The sequence below is a fragment of the Sander vitreus genome, chromosome 1 (assembly GCF_031162955.1).
Source record: "Sander vitreus isolate 19-12246 chromosome 1, sanVit1, whole genome shotgun sequence".
Taxonomy (NCBI): Eukaryota; Metazoa; Chordata; class Actinopteri; order Perciformes; family Percidae; genus Sander; species Sander vitreus.
In genome coordinates, this window is record NC_135855.1 from 1500228 (window position 1) to 1511132 (window position 10905).

A 10905-nucleotide genomic window follows, 5' to 3' on the forward strand; every position below is an offset into this window, starting at 1 on the left:
CTTCGTCGCCAGGCAACCAAACAGGGTGCGTTCAGGAAACTCAGGAAAGCAGACTCCAGGACAGAATACAGGCAACTCAGGCAGAAAACAGACTCAGACAGCAGGATTCATGACAGCTCTAATGAAGCAGAAAACGTTAACGTGAGATATCTTCTATAATCGTTGGATTTCGGTTTATTGTTTTTGAGAAGCTTAAGCGTTCATGATAAGATATGGCCATGAGAAATTTGGTGATGATTGATCGTTGTTTAGGTACATTAAACCATGTTAAGCTTTTTCACGTTAAGCATTTTCACATTAAGCGTTTTACAATGTCCCGGTGAAACATATAATATGCAAAAAGGACAGAGAAAAAAAGCCCAACAGACAATAGTGGACCGACTGAATGCGTTTACAAAGTTGTAGGCTACACTCTGTTTTAATTGCTTTTAATATGCTTGTTTTATGTGTTGGTTGTATTGCTGTATCTGTTTGTATGTGCTAAATGTGCTGATTTTACTGTAAAGTGTCTTTGAGCAGCCTGTAAAGCACTATATAAATAAAATGTTTTATGATTTAGCCTACTTTGCCATAAAAGTGAGCAGAGGGAATTCATGCTCCTCAGGCAATTTACCCTAAGGACTAGGCTGAACTTCAAACCCTTATTCATGTGAGAATATGTTTTACAACCATATGCACAAATCTCTATAAGCTATGTCTAATTCTAAATATCTTTCTACAATTAATGTTCATACAGAACAAACATGACTGGACAAAAACTAGAAAAATAAGTAAGTGACTTCAATACACACTGTAAGCATATCTGTAAAACAATGTAGCCTATTACTATTCATGTTTTTTTTTTTCACTCCCAAGCTCCAAGATGCGTGACAGCACCAAAATAAAAAGATTAAGAAGCTTTGTGGCATTTCAACACATTGTCACTCCCATCTGGTAAAATACAGACGTTTGGTCAGGTGCCATTGTCGTCGTTATTGACGCCAAAAGTCTCCTTTAGAGACCGCTGCACGGTGTGGGAGGATCCCCCTGTGATTTGTCCGTATGTTTAGCTGATATTCCAACAGTGCCAACCCCAAACTAACCTTCTATTTCTATTGTGGCATTTGAAGGATAGCTTTGCTAAAGCAATGCACCTTCCAGCTTGTTATAGGCATTAACACTGAAACACTTTTACCAATGACTGCTGATTTCATCTATTCCTATTTAACTGTTGCTCAGAAGTATCTTTGTCTCTTTACCCTTTTAATTGTCAGTCTGGGTGAACCATTGCACATCATTTTGTGTTAAAAGCCTGAAAGTTAAAAGCTGCCCCCCCCACTGTAGGGCCTTGCCCCCCAGCTGCCACCCTAACTTTGGTGTTCCAAAAACTGTACTTGTAAAAACAAACTGCCACTATGTCCACAAGCTTCTCAAAACATTTAAACAAACAATAAATTTATTATAATTCATAATAAATAATAATTGTAGATGTAATCTTTTCCCCCTGCGCCTCAAATACTTAGCTACGTCCCTGCGTCAAACGTACAGAGCGGCGTTCACACAGCAAGTCTGCTGCGGTGTGGGGGCCCTGCAGCCCGGCAAAGACTGGAGAGACTGAGCTAAAAACAAAAAAACTAAAAACGTTGCCGTTTCGGTGGCGTTACGTAGGCTACACACTACACAGTGCTCGCTCATTTTTATTTGATTAGTTAAGCAGCAGAATCCACTTCCTCTCACAAATCACGGCAATAAGGCTGCACAAATGAAACCAGGTGACATCCTTTACTGTCAAACTGGGAAAACAACAAATACAACGGGATTAACAAGGCTAGTCTAAACATACCTGTTGTGTGCATGTAATAAATCTCTTCTGATTTTATGTTTGTTAGGCTACTTATTAGCTACAGGGCCATACAGTGTAATGTAATACAAGGATAACCAGAGCTTTTCACATCTTGACTTTTGCAGGCCTGAGTAGTTGGAGATTAGCCTGACGTGGTCATACTCAGATTCTAGTCAGAATGTGAGTCTGAAACCGCTCCATTGGGCTGTGATTATGGGGCGTGTTCCAACCGAACCTGGAAAGAAAATTCCTCTGCACTCATTGGATAGATCTACAACCAATCATGGTTCTCTTCAGTCTCTCTCTATCTCTCTCCACCATATAACGCTACGTGCTTTCAGGTGGTTGTTGAGGCTCCGCTCCGTCTAAAACTCTGCCATTTCCTAAAGCTGTTTGTAACACAGAGATAAAATGGATTAATGATCATTTTATTCATATAGTTTATATCTGACTACCAGCTGACTTCTCTATGGTTGTTGAAACAGGTGAAGCCTCTTACGTTCTAAAACCAGCGTCTGCCACTGGAACAGCTTAGTCGCAGCCACACCATCAGCTGGTTTGAGACAGGCCGGTTGAGGATTGTAAAATGAATGCGCTGTCGATATCTTCTGTAACAGACGCCATGGTGGAATCTACACATCTCAATTCTCCAGCAGCAGCCACCTGTTGTAAACAAATTCAACCCAAGCGCTCTTTGGTGACGTGGTTGATTCTGTTACTGTCATCTGTCCGACAATTTGATTGGTCTGAACAGATCTTGTTTGAGCATAATTGTTCCTCAACGGATCAAGTCCAGACCGAACTTCCCGACCTCGAATGTTGTGGGCGGGGCTAAGTTCGGCTGGCATCCAGGCTAGCTGGAGATATTAGCTGGAGCCTAAAAGTGGGGATATTGCCAGCCAAGAAAATTCTGAGTAGTGCGCAGGAGGAAGAGGAGGGAAATGAAGAAGGAGAAGGCAGTGAACTGGAGCGACCAGGCGGGTCAGAGCAAGAGAAGACCACAGAAGGAGATGCAGAAATAAGTGAAAGAGAAGAGGGAAAGGAAGACTGTGAGGGATGAAGAGGAGGCTGCAGATTCAGAGAGAGGGACAGAGGCAGAGTGTGATCAGGAGGAGGCAGATGAAGATGACAGGGAGGAAGAGGGTAGGCCTGCAGTTACCCCCTGGACCACATGCTATGTTTTTATTATTCTTCCATATAAATTGCATTACAGTAGCATAACATGTCATGTCACTGTAAAATGACATGTTTTGGGCTATTTCTATTCTGTTGTATAGGGTATGTAAATATGTAAATACAGTATATAAATAGATTATCTAATGTTTCTTTTGTTTGATCATACAAGACACAGTCTATTCTATTTATATATACATATATAAAAGATCACTGCTACTATTGGTTACGGTAACAAAACAAATCCCTCTACCTCATTTTCCCTACGTGTTGCATTCAATGTGAGAGTGTGTGAGACTTACCAGACTGGGTCAGTGAAACTCTTTCCTACTTCTGGAGGGGTTTGCGTGGTGTCACTGACTCACCTCAGACTCTGCATAGTTTAGTGTTCGGGAGACGACGACTGCCTCTGGGACCACTCCGGGGCCTAATTGGCTCCTCCTTTGCTATCTCAGTTCAGAGTTTTAAAAGATGTACAAAAGTTTGTGGTGGGGGAAACTATCAGGTCTTTCAGTCCTTTGTCTTCAGTAGTGTTCTTCAGCTGGTGACCTCTGCTACCCAGCGGGAGGTAGCCTTCTCCAAAATCGCAATCCTCCCAAACACATGTGACTGTCCGGGTTAAATCAGCACACAACCACTCCCCCCTCATGTCACTTCAGTCTGACCCTGCCCACTACCTGAAGACTAATATTAATATCATAACATCTCTCCCCCAATATAATAAAAAACATAGAAAATGAAATGTTTTTTCTTTTTTCTTTCTCTTTTCTTTTTTTTTTTCCACACCATTTTTACATAGTCGTACTTACACATACTTATTTACACAATTTGATAAAACCTGCAACAACAGCAGAACTATCAAAAATCAAATTTTCCTCTCAGGAAAAGAAAAACTACAAAAGTGTCCAAAAGTACACCGGAAACTCACATACAAGGCTCAACGCTAACTTTTAAAGTGGTTGCCATCTTGGCAACCAGGCATCAGCTTTTGGTTGCCGAAATTGACAATACGGTTGCCATGTTTTAAACTGCTTATATTTGGAGCAATTCATTTCTTACATAACTATACCACACATTTTAATAATGAAACAATGTGATAATGGCTTGCAATATAATTTTCCATCCCTCTTGAATAGGGGTGCAACGGATCACAAAACTCACGGTTTGGATGACGGTTTTGAGTCCCGGATCGGATCAATTTTCGGATCAGCACAAAAAAGGGGGATATTTAAAAATGTAATTACTAACTTAACAATAATTACTTCTTTCACCAGTAAATTGCTGTTAAAAGACAAAAACAGATGAGAAAAGGGTATTTTACAATAACTTTGAATGCACTACGAGGTTTACCAGTTTTAAATAAATGCAACATTTAGTCCCGTCTGTTTTGGTTTTTCAGACAACAGCAGTGACCAGTGACCTGGGGTCCGTTTCAGGTAGAAGGTTTAACAAACTCTGAGTCTAACCCTGATCTCTGAGTTGATTTACCCTGAGATGGAAACTCTGAGTTTTTGGTTCCAGAACAGCTGATATGAGTTCAATCAACTCAGACTAGGTTCACTCAGAGCTAAGCGTGTGCACCACCACAATAAAAAGCCAGTATGAATGGAGCCATGATACTACGATTCACCATGGTAACAACCACAAACAAACTGGTCGGCGGAAATACTCATGCGTACATACAGCGAGTTTGAATATATATTTCGTTAAAAAAAGCAACACATCGGCTGCTGCAAAAAAAGAGAGAATTTGCATGGGAGAAAATTGCTGCAAGAGTCAATGCATAAGTTCCAATATAGTGTATTAATATCATATTTAATCACAAGTATAATATTACTGGTGAAATGGTATTGAACCTATTATCTATTTCATTTAGGTGCAATACTGCAGGTGAAAAAGTACTACACATCCCATTCTGAGGCTGCAGCACCATCATTAACAGAATTATAATTCATAATCTTTTATTTCAAAGGGTTTACATAATTCACCTGCAATCCTGTGGAACTCCTTTCTAATGTCTCTTACTGGTTTGTGTCCAGGGAACACTACACAAACGTTTAAAACACGTTTCAGAGCGAGTCACATTCTTCTGACGCAGCTTTGCTACAGTGGCTTTACTAATATGCTCCGCATCAGTTTTGGAACAATAGGTACGAGACACGAGGGAATTTTTTAAAACTTTACCCTAGAACATGCCTGTCTGAAAAGAGAAAGAATTTGTTAAATCATGGAATGACCTTCCAGAAGAAGTTGTGCGTTCCCCTTCCATTAATTCCTTTAAGAATAGGCTGGATGCATTTTGCTTGTCAAAAGGTGTACTGTATAAATATAAAGCTTGTCAGTAATTTATGTATTTAATTTATGTAATTTATTTATGAACTTTTAGAAAACTTCAATTATGAAATTGTGTTTTTATAGATGTGTATGTATGTGTGTATGTGTATATGCATGTGTGTATGTATATGTATATATATATTTGTTTTGTGTCTTTTAGAGTCTGGGATAGAGGATTGTATATCCTGTACCAGAAACCTTTTCAATAAATTTCAATAAATTTCAATAAATTTCAATAAATCACCAATAGTGTAAAGAAAACTGCAAAAAAATGTAATGCGACATAAATAATCTGCTGGGATGTAGAGCATGTCCACGATGGGTGACATTAGTGATATGAGGACGGATAAGGTTATATAGGCTACATAACTGATAGACTGGGAAGAAAAACCATACCGCTCAAATAGGTAGTTAAATGGAAATCAAAATACATCTATAGTTGGGGACTCAATATCATCTCCCGACGTACGTATGTTTAACTCCCTGAGAAGTAATACAGCTTCCACATCAATCGTTCGTCAAACGATCGTCGACACAAGGAAATGCCATGTTCGGAACAAAAACGTTTTATAATCTGCCTAACATGGTTAATAAACCAACACTGTTTATGTATTCATGCAGATAACAAACTGGTCTAAAATGCGCCTGATACAGACTGAATGAATGAATGAAGAAATGAAAGAGAGCTGTGTCAGAGGGAGGAGACTGAGAGAAGAAAACCTGCTCCCAACCAGGTTAGGTTCACAGGCTCAGTTACCATAGTAACTGACTCTGAGGTTAAGTTACCATAGTAACTGACTCTGAGGTTAAGTTCCCTCTCTTTCTGAAGACCTGGAGTTACCCCTCTCTCTCAGGTTAGATTAACCTCTCTTTCTGTTTCCCTCATCTCAGGGTTAACTAACTCAGAGTTTTCACTAAACCTGCTTTCTGAAACGGACCCCAGTGCTAGTTTGTGTCTTTTAGCTCATAGCTTTAGCAGCAGACTGTTGAACATCCCGCTGTTGGACCCTCTACAGTGAAATACAGACACACGTTTACACCTGTCAGCATTTTAACCGTGTTTAATCCAGTTACTACTGCAGCTAACGGTAGGCTAACGTTACCTGCTGCCAAGTGTAACGTGTTATTAGTTTTTAGTAGCATTGACATGCAGCGATGTTTGCCGAAACGTCTGTTTCGGAGCATCAGAGAGCAGCGCAGACATTTAAGTGGCAGACATAATGAGGCACCGAAATCCACGTTGCTATTCCGTCCAGTGGATATACTGGCACCGGATTTTAACATGGGCCTGTATCTTTTCACGGCAAATGCTGAAATGAACATCTGAAATGTGTTGCGCACGAACGTAGTGTTTAAACTTTACAGACACAACCAAATAAAATATAGACTTTTTTTTTAAATAAGATTTTCCAGTTTTGTAAGTTTTGGTTAGTTTTTATATATTAAAAAAAACACAAAAATTGAACAGGTGGTTGTCAGGGGGCAACCAGAGGCCACGAAACAGTTGCCAATTGACTCAATCTGGTTGCCAAGGGCAACCGGGCAACTGTTACTGTCAAGCCCTGACATAGGTGAATTTGCAGGGAGGTTCCCAAAATGGCATCCGTGACATCCTCTCTCTTAAAGGAGATCAGTCAAGGGCTCAGCAGCAATTCTCCAGTAGAAACCACACATACCCAACACTCCTACTGCTCCAATACAGAGTACATAAGCTAACTCCTCCCTCAGGATCCTTAGCTTAAAGAGTGGTAACCTATATGGAGGTTGCTAAACTGGGATAGAATGGCCTACATCCATATCTTGGACAGCTAACGCCATGCTCCCTGGGACATCGTGGAAAAAGGTGAAGAACTCCGCTTTCAAAACTTGAACCTCAACACTCGCCACTCTGATGGCACCTGTATTGGCTTACCATACAGTGTCCTTAAAGCTTCAGCTGCTGCTTCTCCACTATTCTCTCCCAAGAACTGCCCAATAGCAACGCATGCCACAAACAGTGCATTTGCACGACCTTCTTCTACGTTGCCATGAAGCACTATAACCTGATCATGCACACTCCACTCGTCAGTAGGATGTCCCCATTTCTTCATTTGCACATCATCTGTGAGGTAAACTCCCTCAGCTAGGTTTTCACTCCCCTCATCAGTACAAGCTGTCTCTCAGAAGATTTGAAGTGAGACCCTGTTTCTTTGCTACAATCAGTGTGTCTTGATTCCACGTGGGCAGCTCACTCACCCTAACACCATTCATCAAAGGCCGTGTCTGCCAAATCCACTGGAGGTGGAACCTTTGATCTACACCATTTGGCAAAGACATTGTTGGCTAAATCAACTGGATGTGGGTCCTCTGGACTAAGCTCCTCCACAGCGGACTCTGGAGCGACCACATCATGGTTCGCTGTGGGGTCTAGAACAACTTTTCCTTGAGACTAGGTGACGAATTTATCACAATGTATAGACTGACAGACATAGACAATGGCTATGTGAACCAAATGTTACCCAACTGGCAACAACAATTATTTTGCTGAAAAACACAAACAACCTTCCAAACCTTAGATGCTCCACACAATTAGCCGTCCAGCCCAACATACACAACAGTAACCATCTAACCAGGACGTTACTCCAAAGTAGCACTTCCAAATCTTGGACACTAAACCAAATTAGCCGTCCAGCCCAGGACGCTAATGTACACAAGTTGCTCCACGGATGCTGTATGCCGTCCACTCCCACTAACTTAGGATTGGTTAAAATCATCAATGGTTAAAATGCAGTAATATGATTTCACTACATTGTAATATGACGATTAAGAATAAAGTTTATCTAGTTTAAAAATGATACGTTAATATAAGGCAATGTTGCACGATGTGACGCAAACATTACAAGCCACACATTATTCGAGGCACAAGTGGTATTCACAGGGCATTTGTCATTATCTCCATAACTTCAAAAACTCACATGAAGCCTGTAGAGTCTTTTACCAACTCCTACATTAGGCCAATGAGGTGGGACCAGGTAAGAACTTGCTTGGACGCGTGTTCTGCATGCCAATAATCAATGTCCACAATCTGTCTGCATTTCGGTGCTGTGACCCATTTATTTTCCTGACGGCCTGCTCACTGTAACACAAGCAACACAGTCAAGTTCATTTCATTTCTGGTTTAGTTCCATTCATTTTCTTTTGCACACAAATCATATAGGTCTTTGGTGTTTTTTGCCCCCAACGTCTCCTTCCAGGCAGCACGGCAATGGTTATGTTTAGGGTTAAGGTTAGCTGCCTGGAAGGCGCTGTTGGAGGCAAAAAACACGATCGAGCAATCATATAATGAAACACAAACCTGACATGGTGAAAAGCTGTCTGCTTTTCCCCTTAGCCACACACCTGTGTATCCCTGGCTGTTAATTACCTGTATGCCTTCCCAAAGGCAATGCTCCACCCAGTGCTCAAACATAAAACTGAAGATAAATTAGCATAACCAACGTGGTATATAAACAAAAAAAACAAACTTGTGTAATGGCTCCAACAAAGCTGGAAGGGCTTTCCCTCTCTTTCACATGCAGTGCTCCTTGCGTGTGAATATAAATAAAGTCACGTAAGTGACTGGGGCAAGAGGGCACGCTGAGTTATATTGGCAAAATAAATCAATACAAAATTGGATGATATGGTCATTTAATTTGATTTAACTTTACTAATGATGGGCTTATCGTATTAATGCAGCCACAACAGCAAAAAAAAAGAAAGACAAGTTTTTTTAGGCTCTTTCTCCAGAGGGGCAGCTCAGCCAATCAGGGCAAATGGGCTGTTACCTGTACCTATACCCTGTACCTGTGCACGTCCCTTGCCGCAAGGGAAGATACAGAGCAGCCTATTGAGGTTTACAACTTGAAAAATAAAAATAAGAACAGTCTGATGGTGTACCATGATACAACTTGTACCTTATTATGTTTAGAAGGCCTGGCACTGTGAAATACTATGTATTTTTGTGTCCCTATAGCTCCCTACAGCTGTACAAGGTGTACCTATAGAAAAAGTTTTTAAAAGATTATCTAGAAATTACCACATAAGGCTGCAGATGAAAAAGACATAATTCAAAATACAACTGCTAGGACATCAGTTAAAGGTGGGTGAGGTGGATGGTTTTACTTGTTTTAACAACATGATGAACAACATGACAATTATTAGGTACAGTAGTGGATTTCTACTTACTCATAAAAAGAAAGGCATGTTGTTTTTGTTTTTTTTTTACACATGGGGATGTGAAGAACACATTGGGTTAAAAGGGGGAATACACTCAGGGTTAGTTGAAGAAAACCTACTAGTGAGCAGGGTGGTATTTCAGGTAGAAGGTTTAACAAACTCTGAGTCTAACCCTGATCTCTGAGTTGATTTACCCTGAGATGGGAAACTCTGAGTTTTTGGTTTCAGAACAGCTGATATGAGTTGGTTCAATCAACTCAGAGTAGGTTCACCACCACAATAAAAAGCCAGTATGAATGGAGCCATGATACTACGATTCACCATGGTAACAACCACAAACAAACGGGTCGGCGGAAATACTCATGCGCACACACTGCGAGTAAAAAAAAAAAACGGCGGCTGCTGCAAAAGAGAGAATTTGCGTGGGAGAAAATTGCTGCTAGAGTAAATGCGTATATTCAAATATAGTGTATATCATATTTAATCATAAGGATAGCCTAATATTACTGGTGAAATGGTATTGAACATATAATCTATTTCATTTCTGCGGACGAAAAAGTACTGCGCCTACTAATCCCATTCTGAGGCTGCAGCACCATCATTAACAGAATTATAATTCATAATCTTTTATTTCAAAGCTTTTATATCATACTCCTGCAATCCTGTGGAACTCCTTTTAAAAACGTTTAAAACACGTTTCAGAGCGAGTCACACTCTCTAACCCTTTGCTACAGTGGCTTTACTAAAATGCTCCGCATCACCAACGGTGTAAAGACAGATGCAGATGGCAAAAAAAACGTAATGCGACACAAATAATCTGCTGGGATGTAAGAACATAGATGGGTGACGTTAGTGATATGAGGATGATAAGGTTATGTAGCCTAGGCTACATTACTGATCGACTGGGAAGAAAAACGATACCGCTCAAATAGGAAGTTATCTAAAAATTAAAATGTCAGGGCTTCAATATCATCTCCCGACATATAACACCCTGCGAAGTAAAGCAGCTTCTTCATCAACGGGATCATCGACAAAAGGAAATGCCATGTTTTGAGAAATAAAACGTTTTATAGTCTGCCTAACATAGTTAATAAACCAACATAAATAAACATAATTTTGTTTTATTCATGCCAATAACAAACTGTGCTAAAATGCGCCTGATACAGACTGAATGAATGAGGAAATGAGAGAGTGTTGTGTCAGAGGGAGGAGACTGAAAGAAACTTGAGGTTAATTGAAGTAAACCTGCTCCCGACCAGGTTAGGTTCACAGGCTCAGTTACCATAGTAACTGACTCTGAGGTTAAGTTACCATAGTAACTGACTCTGAGGTTAAGTTATCTCTCTTTCTGAAACAGAAAGCCCAGAGTTTCCCTCATCTCA